The sequence below is a fragment of the Apium graveolens genome, unplaced genomic scaffold (assembly GCF_009905375.1).
Source record: "Apium graveolens cultivar Ventura unplaced genomic scaffold, ASM990537v1 ctg7525, whole genome shotgun sequence".
In the NCBI taxonomy this organism is placed as follows: Eukaryota; Viridiplantae; Streptophyta; class Magnoliopsida; order Apiales; family Apiaceae; genus Apium; species Apium graveolens.
The window spans coordinates 10532-27270 of NW_027420395.1; the positions used below are offsets into that span (position 1 = coordinate 10532).

Sequence of the window (16739 nt, forward strand, 5' to 3'; positions counted from 1 at the left end):
CCTATTTTTGATTTGTGTGATTTCACAAAGTTAGTTGTGGTATTAGAGGAATTGGTATTGGCCATAGAGTAAACATTGAATTTTGTTCTTCTTGTTCTTGCAGGTTAAATGGAAATTACTAATTTTAGCTGATTTTGCAGGTAATTTGGGCTTTAAAATGGGCATCTGAATGAATTGGTAAATATATATGCTTTATTTGGAGTTTTGTTCTGATTATTTATGGGTTTTGGTTTAACTAATTGGAGATATTTAAAATTGATGGTCCTCTATTTTACACAAAAAACTCCTCTGTCTAAATTCCATAGTGTTCTTCAGCCATAATTTTGAGTGAATGACACTTATATATGTGTGTTAATTATGTGGTTGTTAAACACAGGGAATGTGCTAAAGAACCGGTTAGGTTCCACTCAGGTGCAGCAGAGAATAAGCTAAAAGCTCATATACAAGAAGTACTCAACTGCTGAGGGAGGAGCTGTTTCTCTTCTTCCACGGGCCACAGGTAGTAATAGATCAAATTAATTTATGACTTCCAGATGAAATTGGAGAGGGGTACGTTTTCTGGCTATTACAGATAATTCAATGGTACAACTTCATACTTTGAGTCCAACATATACTGTGATGATTATTTTCTGTGTGACCTTAATTTCCTTCTCCATTTCCAAGCTGAATAACTTGAAAATATGAAACATTTCAAATTGATCAGCTTCATACTTCTGCTAGTTTTTTTAAGAATACTAGCATATACTATTTGTGACTCTTACCTATTTTTCATACTTTCTTAATTCTTTTTCCACAAGTATTTTCGTTTGTAATCTAATATTTTCAGAGAAGCAAACATGTTATTAACTTGATTGCAAATGATTCAGCAAAAACAATTTTCCTGTTATGAACGGCTTTTAGTATCTAGATTTCCTTGTCAGGCCACATAATTGAATTATATAGTAGATATATCTACACAGGTTTTGTAGATTGTATCTAGATAATGGACATATGTATGTTATTTTGCAAAAGTTGTTCTGCCTATGCTACATATACTAGGAATGTTATGTTTTTTTTAAAACCGACTGGATTCAGAACCGCCTTGTGCAGATCTAGGGCTGTGGTCTTGAAGTAGTTATCTTTATTAGTTTTGTTCTTTTAATGCATTATACATAACTGCACTTCATTTTAATACTAAAGATGTATAATATTTATGATCTAGTGGCTTGAATCAGAAATGCTGCTGCTCACTCATCTTCATGATAGAGCAAGTGATTTAGGCAATAAGAAAAAATATCCTTTGCTGTTAATTTTATGTTTCGTTCTCTCTGGGTTTTTCTTCTTCTTTGAACATTGTAAACAATCATTATGGATAAGTTATATACACATGCTTATGGCAACACAGGTGATTTACCTTGTGATATAGTAGTATTTAATTCTTTCTTCTGAAGATAATGATAGTGAAATTGACAGTAATAAATAAGGTTTGCCTCTCACCTATCTATCTATAATATAAACACTATTATTCAATAATCTTTTTATAATTACAAAAAAGTCTTTTGTTTGTTCAGAAATGTGTATGAGGGATAAAGGCTCTGGCTTTAGCAGGAGAGGAAGGGAGCCAATATCTCCAGGAAGTAATGATATAAATGATTCCTGGAGTGGTGACAGGAATATACTAGTAAGAATGGAGAAATTGACACTAATTTACTAGACTAATATATGTATGCTCTGTTTATATTATAAAGAATTAGCATTTTATCAATGATCATCAACAATAGGTATTGTCAAAGGTGGGTTCTACTTTAGGGATAGTAGAACATGGCGTTGAGTGCCGTATTTACCTTCATATGTACCTTTTCGGTAGGTAATTGCTCTGTGAACTCGTGTTATACTTTTCTTACATTGAGTACATGAGATTTTATATTCAATATATGTTTATGAAGCTAGCCTTCCTGAAGATGAGTGTCATTATGCGATTTATGACTATGATTTTGTGACCGTAGAGAATTGGCAGAAGAGCAGAATTTTCTTCATTGAATGGTAAGTACAAAATGCAAGGTCTTAAATTTGCTTTATTTGCATTCCATTTCGTTAAGTTCATTTATTTATGATCTGTATATGGTTGTAAAGGTGTCCAAGGTAAGGAGCAAAATGATTTACGCAAGCTATAAAGACAGGTTTAAGAGGGAATTTGACGGCATCCAGCTTGACTTGCAAGCCACTGATCCAACAGAAATGGGACTTGTTGTTTTCAATAGCCAAGCTGATTAAAATGTGTACATTAATGAGCATTAGTAGAAATAGATTTTAAGTTATAATTGTAATTCTTGTAGAGAACCATTGTATTGTAAATTTAATTTCAATTGTGAAATAATAATTGAATTATTATAATACCATTTTATTTGAAAACTGGTTTAATTTAAATAATGAGATTAATTTTATAAACAGTTGTGTGAAAGCCACATTAAAAATTATGAAAACCGTTGTATGTCTCAGTGCACATAGTTTTTTTTAAAAACTGTTGTCTTTTGATATTATTTGCAATGGTTTAAATCTTTTACACCATTGCGTAAAGCTGTTGTGAGCATAGCTAAAACACAATACCCAAAAAATAAAAAACTGTTGCGTAAAGTATCTCATACATTTATTTCTTAATAAAAACCATTGTGTAACTAGATGAAATAAATACATAAACTGTTGTAGGAGTCAATTCTCATAACACTATTTTTAACTATTGTGCCTGTAAATTGTTACAACGGCTAAAAAACTGTTGTTTGTAGAATATTATAAAGGGTCATATGCGTTGTGTGAATAAAAAGAGACAATGGTTTTATATTCGGTTGTGTGATGTATTTGTTACAATGGTGCGTAACCATTGTATGAGTGCCAAACACACCGCCCCCGGATAGACAACGAAAAATTCATCTTTTAGACAACGGTGGAAAATCATTGTCTTATTCAATATTTCTTGTAGTGATCCTTGCTCCACATGGAGTATTAGTTTGTATTTTATTTTTGAATGCAAATTTATAACGTAACTTAAACTTGAATTTATTAATATTTCAAATTTATTTTTTATAAATTATTAAATATTTTAAAATAAGTGGTTGAACCGCAAACCGATCCGCAATAACCGCAAATTCGCAACCGCAATTGACGCGGTTAACCGCAACCGCATTTGCAGATGACAATTTTCTAAAATTGCTCTTCGTATTTTGGTTCGACTTTTACCACAAAACCGATCCGATCTGAACCGCGTACACCCCTACTAGGACCGACTGGATGTTTTATAACTGCATGCATTAGTTGCTTCCAGAGTGGGCAATTCCTCCTGGGTAATTTTTCTTTCCAAAATTTTCTGTTTTATCCGGTAACATAAAGATTTTTCTTTGTCTATTAGCTTTTTTGTCTTGTTATATTGGTTACTTATTACAGATTATGTTCACTTCAGACACATTTGAAAGCTTCTATAACTTAGCACAAAGCTCATATCATGAAGTTAGAACTGAATATCTGATCCTTAGGCTATTGGATAATGATGAATTAAGTCCTCATCAGGTTAATGATGTCAAGGATTACATTGATGACTATGCGGAACATAATCAGGTCTACCTAAGCCAACTTCTCTACTTTTGCATTATAATTATTTTAGTTCGATTGTTGAATACTTTTTTGACATTCCCTAGTATTTTTATCATTCAAATTTTTACATAGCATTATTAGAACTTTGAAGCATGTGCTGATTTAGATTCACTCGTTTTAAATAACAGTTGCTCAATTATGTTGGCGGCATAATAAAGCTTTTTTTTCTTTGCACTAAATTTTAGGAGGACTTTGACGAGTTCAGTGATATTGATGAACTTTACATTTCTTTACCGCTGGAGAAGGTGAAGGCACTTAAAGATTTGGTCATGATACCCCATGGACTTGTGAAGGTGGAATTTTCTGACGAGAAGCTGCAAGATAATTCTTACTGGGCAAAGGTATCACAAAATCCTTCTACTTTCTGCAAAAACAATTAGCTTAATTTTGTCATTGTTCATGTATATATTTACCAGTATTTTTCTATATCAAATAGTCTGCAGAGTGGTGCTGAAATTGAATACAGTGCTAAAGCACAAGAAGTTTTGGGGCAGGTTAGAGGAAGGTATGTCTACCTCTGTAATATGCACAAACAGGATCAAATCGATTTTGTCTCATTGCCCTTTCTTTCTTTCTTTTTGAATATTTAAGAAGAACCAAAAAGTAATTTGTATGAAGAGACAAACAAAATTTATTTTGTCCATTTATTTCCCTTACTTTTACATAGAATTAATTTTTTTAATAACGACGTGGATGCTGATGGAATTGGAATATTTTTGCAACTTGGTCTTTCATGTTTCTGGAGTTTCAAATTTTAGCCTCCTCCCCCTGAAACTCATAATAAATGGTTGAATTTTATTCCATGATAAATTCCGTAGTTGTGTGCATTTGAAGTTGCTTACATAGTTTGTTATACCTTTGAAATCCGATTATTAGTGTTACTTATTTACCTTGCACCAATTGAAAGGCACGCTTATGTTTCTAAAATTATTTGTTCCACAATATGTTGTACATTTTATGGTACATAAGTACATTCTTTAGGGGAAGAACAATTGTAGCATTGCAGGATAGGATATTTTTACAAATGAAAGGATTTAATTCTTCGAGAATAACATTGATATATTATAAACTCCCTCTTGTCCTTTGTATAGATAGTTTGACTTTTGACAGAGAACTCAAGGTAAGAACACACAACTTTTTCCAGTTAAAAATATCTAGTATTTATTCATAAAAAAATTACAAAAATAATAATTTTAACTATGTGGTCTAGATACTTTGAAGTGTGTACAAAAAGTCATACGATCTGTAATAAGGACACAAGGGAGTACATTTTATAAAAACCGGTTTCTCTCCTGATGTACGTTGTACATAACGATCAAGTAAGATATTTTAGGAGTGGAATTTTCTTGTCGGCAGCGCTTTAAATTTGCTACATAGTAGGTGTAATATTGGTTTTTTATGGTGGTCGATTGGGAAGATATAGATTTAAATTCAAGTATATGCACAAGTATTAGGTTATTTTTTGACATGTTCTTAAAAAATAAATGTGACTAAATCTTTTTCATATGTAGAGATGGAAGTTGTGTGTATTTGTCTTGGACTTTATTCTTTTGGGCCTTGTATGTAGACATTCTTCTGTGGTGAACTGGTGATCAAAATTGCCAACTTTGTAAATATACCATTAAATTTGTTCTTTGTATTTAACAACTCTTCAATTATGTGCCTGTTGACAGGGACTTTCGACACGAGAAGATAACAAAGAAACGTGGTAGCTATAGAGGAGGAATGATAGATCTGCAATCTCACTCTGTAAAGTTTAATTATTCAGATAAAGATTAATGACCAACACTTTGGCTTCCATCATTCTAATTTTTACCTCAATGAGGGGTTTTGCTTTGGTATACTTTGGCTAAAATTGTAAAAATGTAAAAATATTTTCAACGATTTTTTCTTCTAAAATTGATCGAAGTCCAGATGTTTGTTTATTTTTGCAGTGAATACACTTTATTTTCTTTGCTATGTTAGGTCTTTTCTTAAGAAGTGGAAATTTACACACTTTGTCTATAAACTTCTTATACATCACTTTTAATGAATTAATACTGATGTCAAAAAAACAATTGTACATCACTTTTAATGAATAAATACTAATGTCTCAAAAGCAATTGTACATCACTTTTAAATAAGAAAAACTTATGTAAAAAAAATTAATGTACATCGCTTTTTGATAAAAAACTGATGTCAAAGACTGACATGTTCAAGTCTAAATTAAACATAGACATCACTTTGTTTGGGATAAAACTGATGTCTATATGCAAATATAGACATCACCTTTTACTGAATAAATTGATGTTTAATATTTTATTTTACATCACCTAAAAGAAAATAAATGATGTCTATGTGGCAAAAAACATAGCTCATTATATGTTTAATCTGTTGTAATAGTTGTATTTATTAATTAAATTATTTATTTCTAATATTTTTTATAAAAAAACTAATGCATGGACATCAGCCAGTTTGCCGATGTCTAAGCAAGTAAAAGACATCAGGTTATGGCCGATGTCTAGAATAGATATCACCGACATCAACATCGGTTGCCAAACAGCATAGACATCGGCCAACGACCGATGTCTATGGACATTTTTCTTGTAGTGTTAATAGCCTCTCGCTAACATCATATTCTATTTGTTGCTTGTATAACTCAATTCAAATCTCCATCTTCTATGTATAATTGAGCTAACTTACTCTTTCTGGGTATATACATATAAACGCCCTATGAATTCGCTATACTGGTAGCGTTGAAGCCAACTCACTTCTATTTATCCTGCCTATTTTACTATCTAGGAGGGACCAGCATAACACATCTTAATTCTCTTTTTCTTTCTAATTCTAGTAACTCATGCTTATGAGCATTTCCAACTGTTACTCAGTGTTGAACCTCGTCCCCATATGTTTCTTCGTTCAAATAACCTAATTTGTAATCACTTTCCATCGCATTCGTGGCTCTTTAATCATTCCCATAATCTTCTTTTTCATCTATAAATGATGTACTGAGACCATGGCGTATTTGATTTCTGACGTTGATTATGATATTTTTCCAAATACCTTTCTTATAATTTCTCAGGTCTCATCACTTTAATCACAACTCAACGGTCTCTTACCGATATTAAATCTATCAGTTACTAACATAACATGAATCAACTTTCATTTTATACATAGGGAGCTAAATTACCCTTCTTAGTCATATACATTTGAACATCTTATGAACTCATCATGCATGTAACAACAAGGCCGACTCATTCGTAATCATTATATCTATATCATTGTCTCAATATACTAACTTAATTTATACTAATCTGCTTCTCTTTCTATTCTACTTTACTTCTTGCGTCTCCTTCTGTTTGGTTAGTCTGGCCTATAATCGTTTTCAATCGTATTTGAGAACCTTTAGCTGGTCTCTTGTACTTTCCATCCATCTGCGCCCGATATACTGAGCTCATGGCGTCTAATGCTTCGAAATGTTCTAAATCTATCCAAAACTAAAAATTAAAAAAAAATCTCGACAATTGCATTTAACTCACCACTTTGTAGTATACTTCAATTTCTTTTCAATCAATATCAAGTATATTCATCGAGCGAGAATCTTTTACTATCTGAAAGGAAATATTAGTTTGGAATTGAATGAATCATAACTTTATTAACCGAACTCTTGGTACTAATACTTATTTTGTTGTCATATCAAATTAGATATCAATATGAACTTTGATACTCACAACATTCCATACTGAAGTCAACATCAATCATCTATATTAATACCACCTTTGATATCTAACAACAAAGTGAGTATCTGCATCATCTAGAAACTGGATCAAAACCTGTTCTTCAATTTCTAACTTTTCCAATTCCTTTATCCGCTCCCCAGCAATCTTAGTGATATTCACTCTTTCTTTTCTACTCAAGACATCTGTCTCTGAATGGATCTTGCTTGGTTGGTAATTAACCATACTTTCGTAGCTCATAATTAATTATAACCAGAATTCATACCTTTGAAGATTAGAACGCAGTTGCTAATCTCTCACGCTTCGCATGCATATCTTCAGGTGTTCAACTTGGTCTTCCTTAGTTCTTGAATGGGCGAGGATGTTATTAATAAATACAATTACACTATCCAATTACTCCTTATACACTATGTTCATTTAATCTTCAAACTTACAATTTCTGATAACTGATGCGTGACTTCATACCTCCATTCTCTTTTCTCCATGATCACTTTTGTGTATAGCGCGAAGTACTCTTTATTTCATTATTCTTTCATTCCATATTTCTGAAGTTTTCATTCACTCAATATCTCATTCCTACTAGGTTATACGATACAAGGCTTTTGACACCAGCTCGACTCCATACAGTAACTGATGAGAAATTCTTACCTCATTTCTCGAGGTAACCTTGGTAAATCATTCGTTAGAACCTTCGGGGCTTTTCTTTAATTCTAAAGAATTCCGATATAAGATTAATTGTAATGTTCTTCTTTAACAGTTCGCCACTAATACCTTGGTTTAATATCCCTTATTTACACACATTCTTTGAATGAAATTTCTATCTTCAATTATCGGTGCTTCACTTCATTAACCTATCAGTTCTGACACAGCTGACGTTCACGACTTTCTTATATCCTGGACTATTTTATAAAATTTCTTTCTATTTTATAAATTTCTTTATCATCCTACGTCTTGCCTCTTCTGCTCACATATCATAAGCATCTATCAATAATTTACTCATGGAATTCTATTCAACACATACTTCTATCTACCCTTCGTTTTACCCAAATCCGATTAACGGATTGAAAGTTATGCAATAATCAAGCAAGTACCGAATATATAGACCGATAGTCAATTAACAAGTCACATATAGCATATAATACATCACGTAATTAATGCTATATCATTTATAAAGAAGTCTCGGGTCATAAATAGGCTTTCTGGTATTTAAAATGATTTTTAAAACATTTTTCAGAATTAAAACGAGTCGTTGGATCAATTTCGGAATAATGAACAGGGTTCGGTTGGCCGATTCTGGCTCCGAAACAATTTTATACTAATTATCGAGCCTTGGAAATAATTTAGAATAATATTTTAAAGCTCGAAACTATTTTTTCAGAATTTTTAAATCATTTTTTAATAATTAAATCTAATTAAATAATTAATTAAAATCAATTAATAATTAATTAAATCAATTAATCAATTAATTTTCAAATTAATTGACCAACTAATCAATTAGAAATTAACTGAAATTAATTAACTAATTAATTTAGATTTATTTTGGAATTAAAAATAATTTTCGGAATTAAAATACTAATTTTTAGAATTTTCAGAAATTAAAAATGAATTTTTACAATAAAAATAAATAGGAAATGTGATTTTTAAACATTTTTAAAACAGGAATCCAACTTTTGCAAACTCTGGAAACTACAGGGACTGAACTTCATCGTTTTCAAAAGTTGGGGTACTAAACTGTAATTTTCCAGGGGGTCGCCGGAAAACAGTCGGGTTTTTCCCCGTCCAGGCATTATATGGAGTCTTTCCTCAAGACTCACGGTGGTAGACTATTTAAGATGCATATTGCATGGCAAATCGCTTCTCCCTACATAACAACTTATATATATTTCTCGTTTAATTAATTAACAAGCTTTAAGCCATAATTACTACATTTCAATTTCTCCGCCCAAAAATTCATTTTGTTGTGGAGTATAAGGAATTGAAAAGTTCATGACAATGCCATTTTCTTTGCAATATAACTTGAATTAATTCGACATGAATTCTCCTTCCTTGTATGTCCTAATGACCTTTATTTTCTTGTTTGTTTCCTTTATAACCTGAAACCTGAATTTCTTGAAAGCCTCCATTGCTTCATCTTTGCTGGAAAGCATATACTACAAGAAAATAAGGCTAAATACAACCGCATAAATACAACCGGAGTCAAATTCAACCACTTTCGGTTGAATTTAAGGGGCGCGGCTAAATTCAACGGCATGCGGTCGTATTTATTTACGGTCGTATTTACGCGGTCGTATGTGGTTGAATTCAGCTGTACTCCTAAATTCAACCGTATTCGGTCGAATTTAGCCTTATCAAAAAATGGGGGGAATTTTCCCGCCAGGAAATTTTTTTTGACACTCCTAAATTCAACCGTTTTCGGTCGAATTTGATATTTTAAAATGGCGGGAAATTTCATGCACTTTTAAAATATTGGTTGCAAAAGTGAGGGGAATTTTTCGCTTTTCTAAAAAATGTAATTTTAGTAGAAATCAATTGTGTTTATCTATTATGAATGAATTCGGTAATATTAATTATTTTCAGAATTTTATTTTTTAAAATAAATTAATTAATTAACTTATTAACTTTGTATATGTTATTTGCGAACCGAGATGTTCACGAAACAAATATAAAGATTTATATATATTTTAGTGATATGATAAAAATTTAGAAAAAACTAAAAGTATTTGGTTTGTTATTTTAACAGTCAACTAGTAGTTTGACAAGTACTTCTTACTAGGGGTGTACAAATGAACCGCTCAACCGTATTCAACCGCCCAACCGCTCGCAACCGAACCGCATTTTGCGGATAATCGCGAAACGCGGTTTGGTTGTGGATTTAAATTTTAAAAATCGTTCATTCGCGGTTTGGATGCGGTTTTAAATTTTTAAAACTCGCAAAATTGCAACCGCAACTCGCAACATATATTTATAATAAAATATATTTTCAAAAATGTAGTTGATATCATAAAATTAATAAGTATATACATTTATTAACTAATCTTAGGTTAATATTAAGACTTCGTTCATAAGATTCACAATCATTATAAGATATATAAACAAACAAATGGAAAATGTAATCAACATGTAATTTTTTTTATCCTTTTCTTTTTTCTTTTCTCTCGCCTCCATATTTTTGTATGTTTTTAATATCCACTACAAGAAATTTGCAATCACACAACACCTATGAAACAACGGTCGACCAAAAAACCGTTGCCCCAAATTAGGAGACGATGGGGAATTTTTTTTCTGCGAATAATTGTTGTTAGACAACATGTAGAACAACGGTTATAGCAGTTTTTCGAAAGACTTGTCTCTGTGGCATCCTCTTATCGAGGTAGACAACAGTTCTTAAATTGCACTGTTGTCATAGATCTTTAACATAACAGTCCAAAACCGTTGTTAATAAGCTAACTTATTGTAATCTCAGACAATGGTTTTGGACTAATTTGAAAAAACAGTTGTTACAAAATATACATATAAACAACGGTTTACGGAGTCTGTTGTATAAAGGAGTCAACAGAGAAGCATCATACAACGGTTTTACAATTTTGACAGAATAACTGTCGTCTGTTTACAAGAAATCATGGCACCACCTGATTGGTGGAAAATATTTCACTTGGATCGCTGAGTTGGCGAAATGAGAGTCGTTGATTGATTTTACTTGGATTGCTTAGTTGGAAGAATGAGAACCGTCGATTGTGAGAATTTATCACACAACGGTATTTTGCAGAAACCATTGTGTAAAATCTAAAATTCAGATTGGTTGATAATTAGTGAAATAATCTTTTAAAATGACTTTTTAGACAATCAAACCTTATGGATGTTAGCATATATTGATTTTAGCCATGTAAAAAAATAATAAAAAATTTCAAAATTTATCTTGCTTGACTTTATAAGGAAAATGAGGTAAAAGTACAACTTCCTAAAACAAGATTCGTTGCCGATTAACGAAATAAATTTTTCAAATGATTTTTTGGGCGATCCAACCGTACGGATCTTAACATATATTGATTTTAGCCACGTAAAAAAATAAAAATAAAATAAAATTTATCTTGCTTGAGTTTTTAAGGAAAATGAGGTTAAAGTACAATTCTCTAAAACAAGATTCGTTGTTGATTAATGAAATAATTTTTTGGACGATCCAACCGTACGGATGTTAAAATATATTAATTTTAGCCATGTAAAAAAAATTTAAAAAATTTTAAAATTTATCTTGCTTGACTTTATAAGAAAAATAAGGTAAAAGTACAACTCCGTGAAATAAGATTCATTGCCGATTAAGGACATATTTTTTCAAAATATTTTTTGAACGATCCAACCATACGGATGTTAAAATATATTTATTTTATCCATGTAAAAAAATAATAAAAAATTTCAAAATTTATCTTCCTTGAGTTTTAAAGGAAAATGAGGTAAAAGTACAACTCCCTAAAACAAGATTCGTTGCCGATTAACGAAATGATTTTTTCGATGATCAAACCGTACGGATGTTAACATATATTGATTTTATCCATTTAAAAAAATAATTAAAAAATTTAAACTTATCTTGTTTGTGTTTTTAAGGAAAATGAGGTAAAAGTACTACTCCCTAAAACAAGATTCGATGCCGATTAACGAACTAAATTTTTTGAATGATTTTTTGGATGATCCAACCGTACGGATGTTAAAATATATTGATTTTAGCCATGTAAAAAAATAATAAAAAAATTTAAAATTTATCTTCCTTGAGTTTTAAGGAAATTGAGGTAAAAGTACAACTCCCTAAAACAAGATTTGTTGCCGATTAACGAAATAATTTTTTGAAATGATTTTTTCGACGATCAAACCGTACGGATGTTAACATATATTGATTTTAGCCATGTAAAAAAATAATAAAAATAAAATTTATCTTGTTTGTGTTTTTAAGGAAAATGAGGTAAAAGTACTACTCCCTAAAACAAGATTCGATGCCGATTAACGAAATAAATTTTTTGAATGATTTTTTGGATGATCCAACCGTACGGATGTTAAAATATATTGATTTTAGCCATGTAAAAAAATAATAAAAAATTTTAAAATTTATCTTCCTTGAGTTTTAAAGGAAATTGAGGTAAAAGTACAACTCCCTAAAACAAGATTCGTTGCCGATTAACGAAATGATTTTTTGAAATGATTTTTTCAATGATCAAACTGTACGGATGTTAACATATATTGATTTTAGCCATGTAAAAAAATAATAAAAATAAAATTTATCTTGTTTGTGTTTTTAAGGAAAATGAGGTAAAAGTACTACTCCCTAAAACAAGATTCGATGCCGATTAACGAAATAAATTTTTTGAATAATTTTTTGGAGGATCCAACCATACGGATGTTAAAATATATTAATTTTAGCCATGTAAAAAAATAATAAAAAATTTCAAAATTTATCTTCCTTGAGTTTTAAAGGAAAATGAGGTAAAAGTACAACTCCCTAAAACAAGATTCGTTGCCGATTAACGAAATAATTTTTTGAAATGATTTTTTCGATGATCAAACCGTACAGATGTTAACATATATTGATTTTAGCCATGTAATAAAATAATAAAAATAAAATTTATCTTGTTTGTGTTTTTAAGGAAAATGAGGTAAAAGTACTACTCCCTAAAACAAGATTCGATGCCGATTAACGAAATAATTTTTTTGAATGATTTTTTGGACGATCCAACCGTACGGATGTTAAAATATATTGATTTTAGCCATGTAAAAAAATAATAAATAATTTCAAAATTTATCTTCCTTGAGTTTTAAAGGAAAATGAGGTAAAAGTACAACTTCTTAAAACAAGATTCGTTGCCGATTAACGAAATAAATTTTTCAAATGATTTTTTGGGCGATCCAACCTTACAGATTTTAACATATATTGATTTTAGCCACGTAGAAAAATAAATAAATAAAATTTATCTTGCTTGAGTTTTTAAGGAAAATGAGGTAAAAGTACAACTCCCTAAAACAAGATTCGTTGCTGATTATCGAAATAATTTTTGAAATGGTTTTTGGACAATCCAAATGTTAAAATATATTTATTTTAGCAATGTAAAAAAATAATAAAAAATTTCAAAATTTATCTTCCTTGAGTTTTAAAGGAAAATTTATCCAACCGTACGGATGTTAAGATATATCAATTTTAGTCATATGAAAAAATTATTTAAAAATGAAAAATGATTTTTTCATTTTTCACACCATTTTTGGTTTTCCCCCTTTAATTTTTATTTCCCCCTTCCTTCTAATTTTCATTCCCCCCTTACCTCCCCCTTCCCCTTTCTTTAGATCTGACCCCTCTTCTTCTCCTCTTTCTACTCTTCCATGTCTCTCCCACGACTTTTCTCTTTGTCCTCTCTCTACATGGTTTTGTCGTGGATTAAGTGTGTATTATGATGGGTTTAGATTTTTGAGTTTTCAAACCCTAACCATCTCCCTCTACAATGTTTAAGATATAGTTGGAATGACAATTTTGACGAGAGCAAAGATGAGAGTATCGATAGTGCTTGGAAGGTGAGGCAATTTGTATTGATATTTACTAGTAGGCTTACCCCTCTTCCTCTTCTGCTCAGACATGGCCAATCTTTTTACTCCTCCACAAAATCCAATCTTCATCGCCGGTCATTCAAGAAACTCTTCAGTTTCCTATCCAGGTTCATATTTTATGTTAATTATTGGATTTTTGATGTACCCTTTTGAATTCTTGATAAATCTTGCTGACCCCTATTTTTGATTTGTGTGATTTCACAAAGTTAGTTGTGGTATTAGAGGAATTGGTATTGGCCATACAGTAAACATTGAATTTTGTTCTTCTTGTTCTTGCAGGTTAAATGGAAATTACTAATTTTAGCTGATTTTGCAGGTAATTTGGGCTTTAAAATGGGCATCTGAATGAATTGGTAAATATATATGCTTTATTTGGAGTTTTGTTCTGATTATTTATGGGTTTTGGTTTAACTAATTGGAGATTTTTAAAATTGATGGTCCTCTATTTTACACAAAAAACTCCTCTGTCTAAATTCCATAGTGTTCTTCAGCCATAATTTTGAGTGAATGACACTTATATATGTGTGTTAATTTTGTGGTTGTTAAACACAGGGAATGTGCTAAAGAACCGGTTAGGTTCCACTCAGGTGCAGCAGAGAATAAGCTAAAAGCTCATATACAAGAAGTACTCAAATGTTGAGGGAGGAGCTGTTTCTCTTCTTCCACGGGCCACAGGTAGTAATAGATCAAATTAATTTATGACTTCCAGATGAAATTGGAGAGGGGTACGTTTTCTGGCTATTACAGATAATTCAATGGTACAACTTCATACTTTGAGTCCAACATATACTATGATGATTATTTTCTGTGTGACCTTAATTTCCTTCTCCATTTCCAAGCTGAATAACTTGAAAATATGAAACATTTCAAATTGATCAGCTTCATACTTCTGCTAGTTTTTTTAAGAATACTAGCATATACTATTTGTGACTCTTACCTATTTTTCATACTTTCTTAATTCTTTTTCCACAAGTATTTTCGTTTGTAATCTAATATTTTCAGAGAAGCAAACATGTTATTAACTTGATTGCAAATGATTCAGCAAAAACAATTTTCCTGTTATGAACGGCTTTTAGTATCTAGATTTCATTGTCAGGCCACATAATTGAATTATATAGTAGATATATCTACACAGGTTTTGTAGATTGTATGTAGATAATGGACATATGTATGTTATTTTGCAAAAGTTGTTCAGCCTATGCTACATATACTAGGAATGTTATGTTTTTTTTAAAACCGACTGGATTCAGAACCGCCTTGTGCAGATCTAGGGCTGTGGTCTTGAAGTAGTTATCTTTATTAGTTTTGTTCTTTTAATGCATTATACATAACTGCACTTCATTTTAATACTAAAGATGTATAATATTTATGATCCAGTGGCTTGAATCAGAAATGCTGCGGCTCACTCATCTTCATGATAGAGCAAGTGATTTAGGTAATAAGAAAAAATATCCTTTGCTGTTAATTTTATGTTTCGTTCTCTCTGGGTTTTTCTTCTTCTTTGAACATTGTAAACAATCATTATGGATAAGTTATATACACATGTTTATGGCAACACAGGTGATTTACCTTGTGATATAGTAGTATTTAATTCTTACTTCTGAAGATAATGATAGTGAAATTGACAGTAATAAATAAGATTTGCCTCTCACCTATCTATCTATAATATAAACACTATTATTCAATAATCTTTTTATAATTACAAAAAAGTCTTTTGTTTGTTCAGAAATGTGTATGAGGGATAAAGGCTCTGGCTTTAGCAGGAGAGGAAGGGAGCCAATATCTCCAGGAAGTAATGATATAAATGATTCCTGGAGTGGTGAAAGGAATATACTAGTAAGAATGGAGAAATTGACACTAATTTACTAGACTAATATATGTATGCTCTGTTTATATTATAAAGAATTAGCATTTTATCAATGATCATCAACAATAGGTATTGTCAAAGGTGGGTTCTACTTTAGGGATAGTAGAACATGGCGTTGAGTGTCGTATTTACCTTCATATGTACCTTTTCGGTAGGTAATTGCTCTGTGAACTCGTGTTATACTTTTCTTACATTGAGTACATGAGATTTTACATTCAATATATGTTTATGAAGCTAGCCTTCCTGAAGATGAGTGTCATTATGCGATTTATGACTATGATTTTGTGACCGTAGAGAATTGGCAGAAGAGCAGAATTTTCTTCATTGAATGGTAAGTAAAAAATGCAAGGTCTTAAATTTGCTTTATTTGCATTCCATTTCGTTAAGTTCATTTATTTATGATCTGTATATGGTTGTAAAGGTGTCCAAGGTAAGGAGCAAAATGATTTACGCAAGCTATAAAGACAGGTTTAAGAGGGAATTTGACGGCATCCAGCTTGACTTGCAAGCCACTGATCCAACAGAAATGGGACTTGATGTTTTCAATAGCCAAGCTGATTAAAATGTGTACATTAATGAGCATTAGTAGAAATAGATTTTAAGTTATAATTGTAATTCTTGTAGAGAACCATTGTATTGTAAATTTAATTTCAATTGTGAAATAATAATTGAATTATTATAATACCATTTTATTTGAAAACTGGTTTAATTTAAATAATGAGATTAATTTTATAAACAGTTGTGTGAAAGCCACATTAAAAATTATGAAAACCGTTGTATGTCTCAGTGCACATAGTTTTTTTTAAAAACTATTGTCTTTTGATATTATTTGCAATGGTTTAAATCTTTTACACCATTGCGTAAAGCTGTTGTGAGCATAGCTAAAACACAATACCCAAAAAATAAAAAACCGTTGCGTAAAGTATCTCATACATTTATTTCTTAATAAAAAC

General features: G+C 30.9%; 1 long non-coding RNA gene across 1 annotated transcript; it reads left to right on the plus strand.

Moving 5' to 3' along the window:
• Window positions 1-3911: 3911 nt before the first annotated feature.
• Window positions 3912-5467, plus strand: LOC141704176 (uncharacterized). Its single transcript, XR_012567861.1, has 3 exons — window positions 3912-3965; window positions 4061-4129; window positions 5298-5467. It is a non-coding gene; the product is annotated as an uncharacterized LOC141704176 (long non-coding RNA).
• The last annotated feature ends 11272 nt before the right edge of the window (window positions 5468-16739 follow it).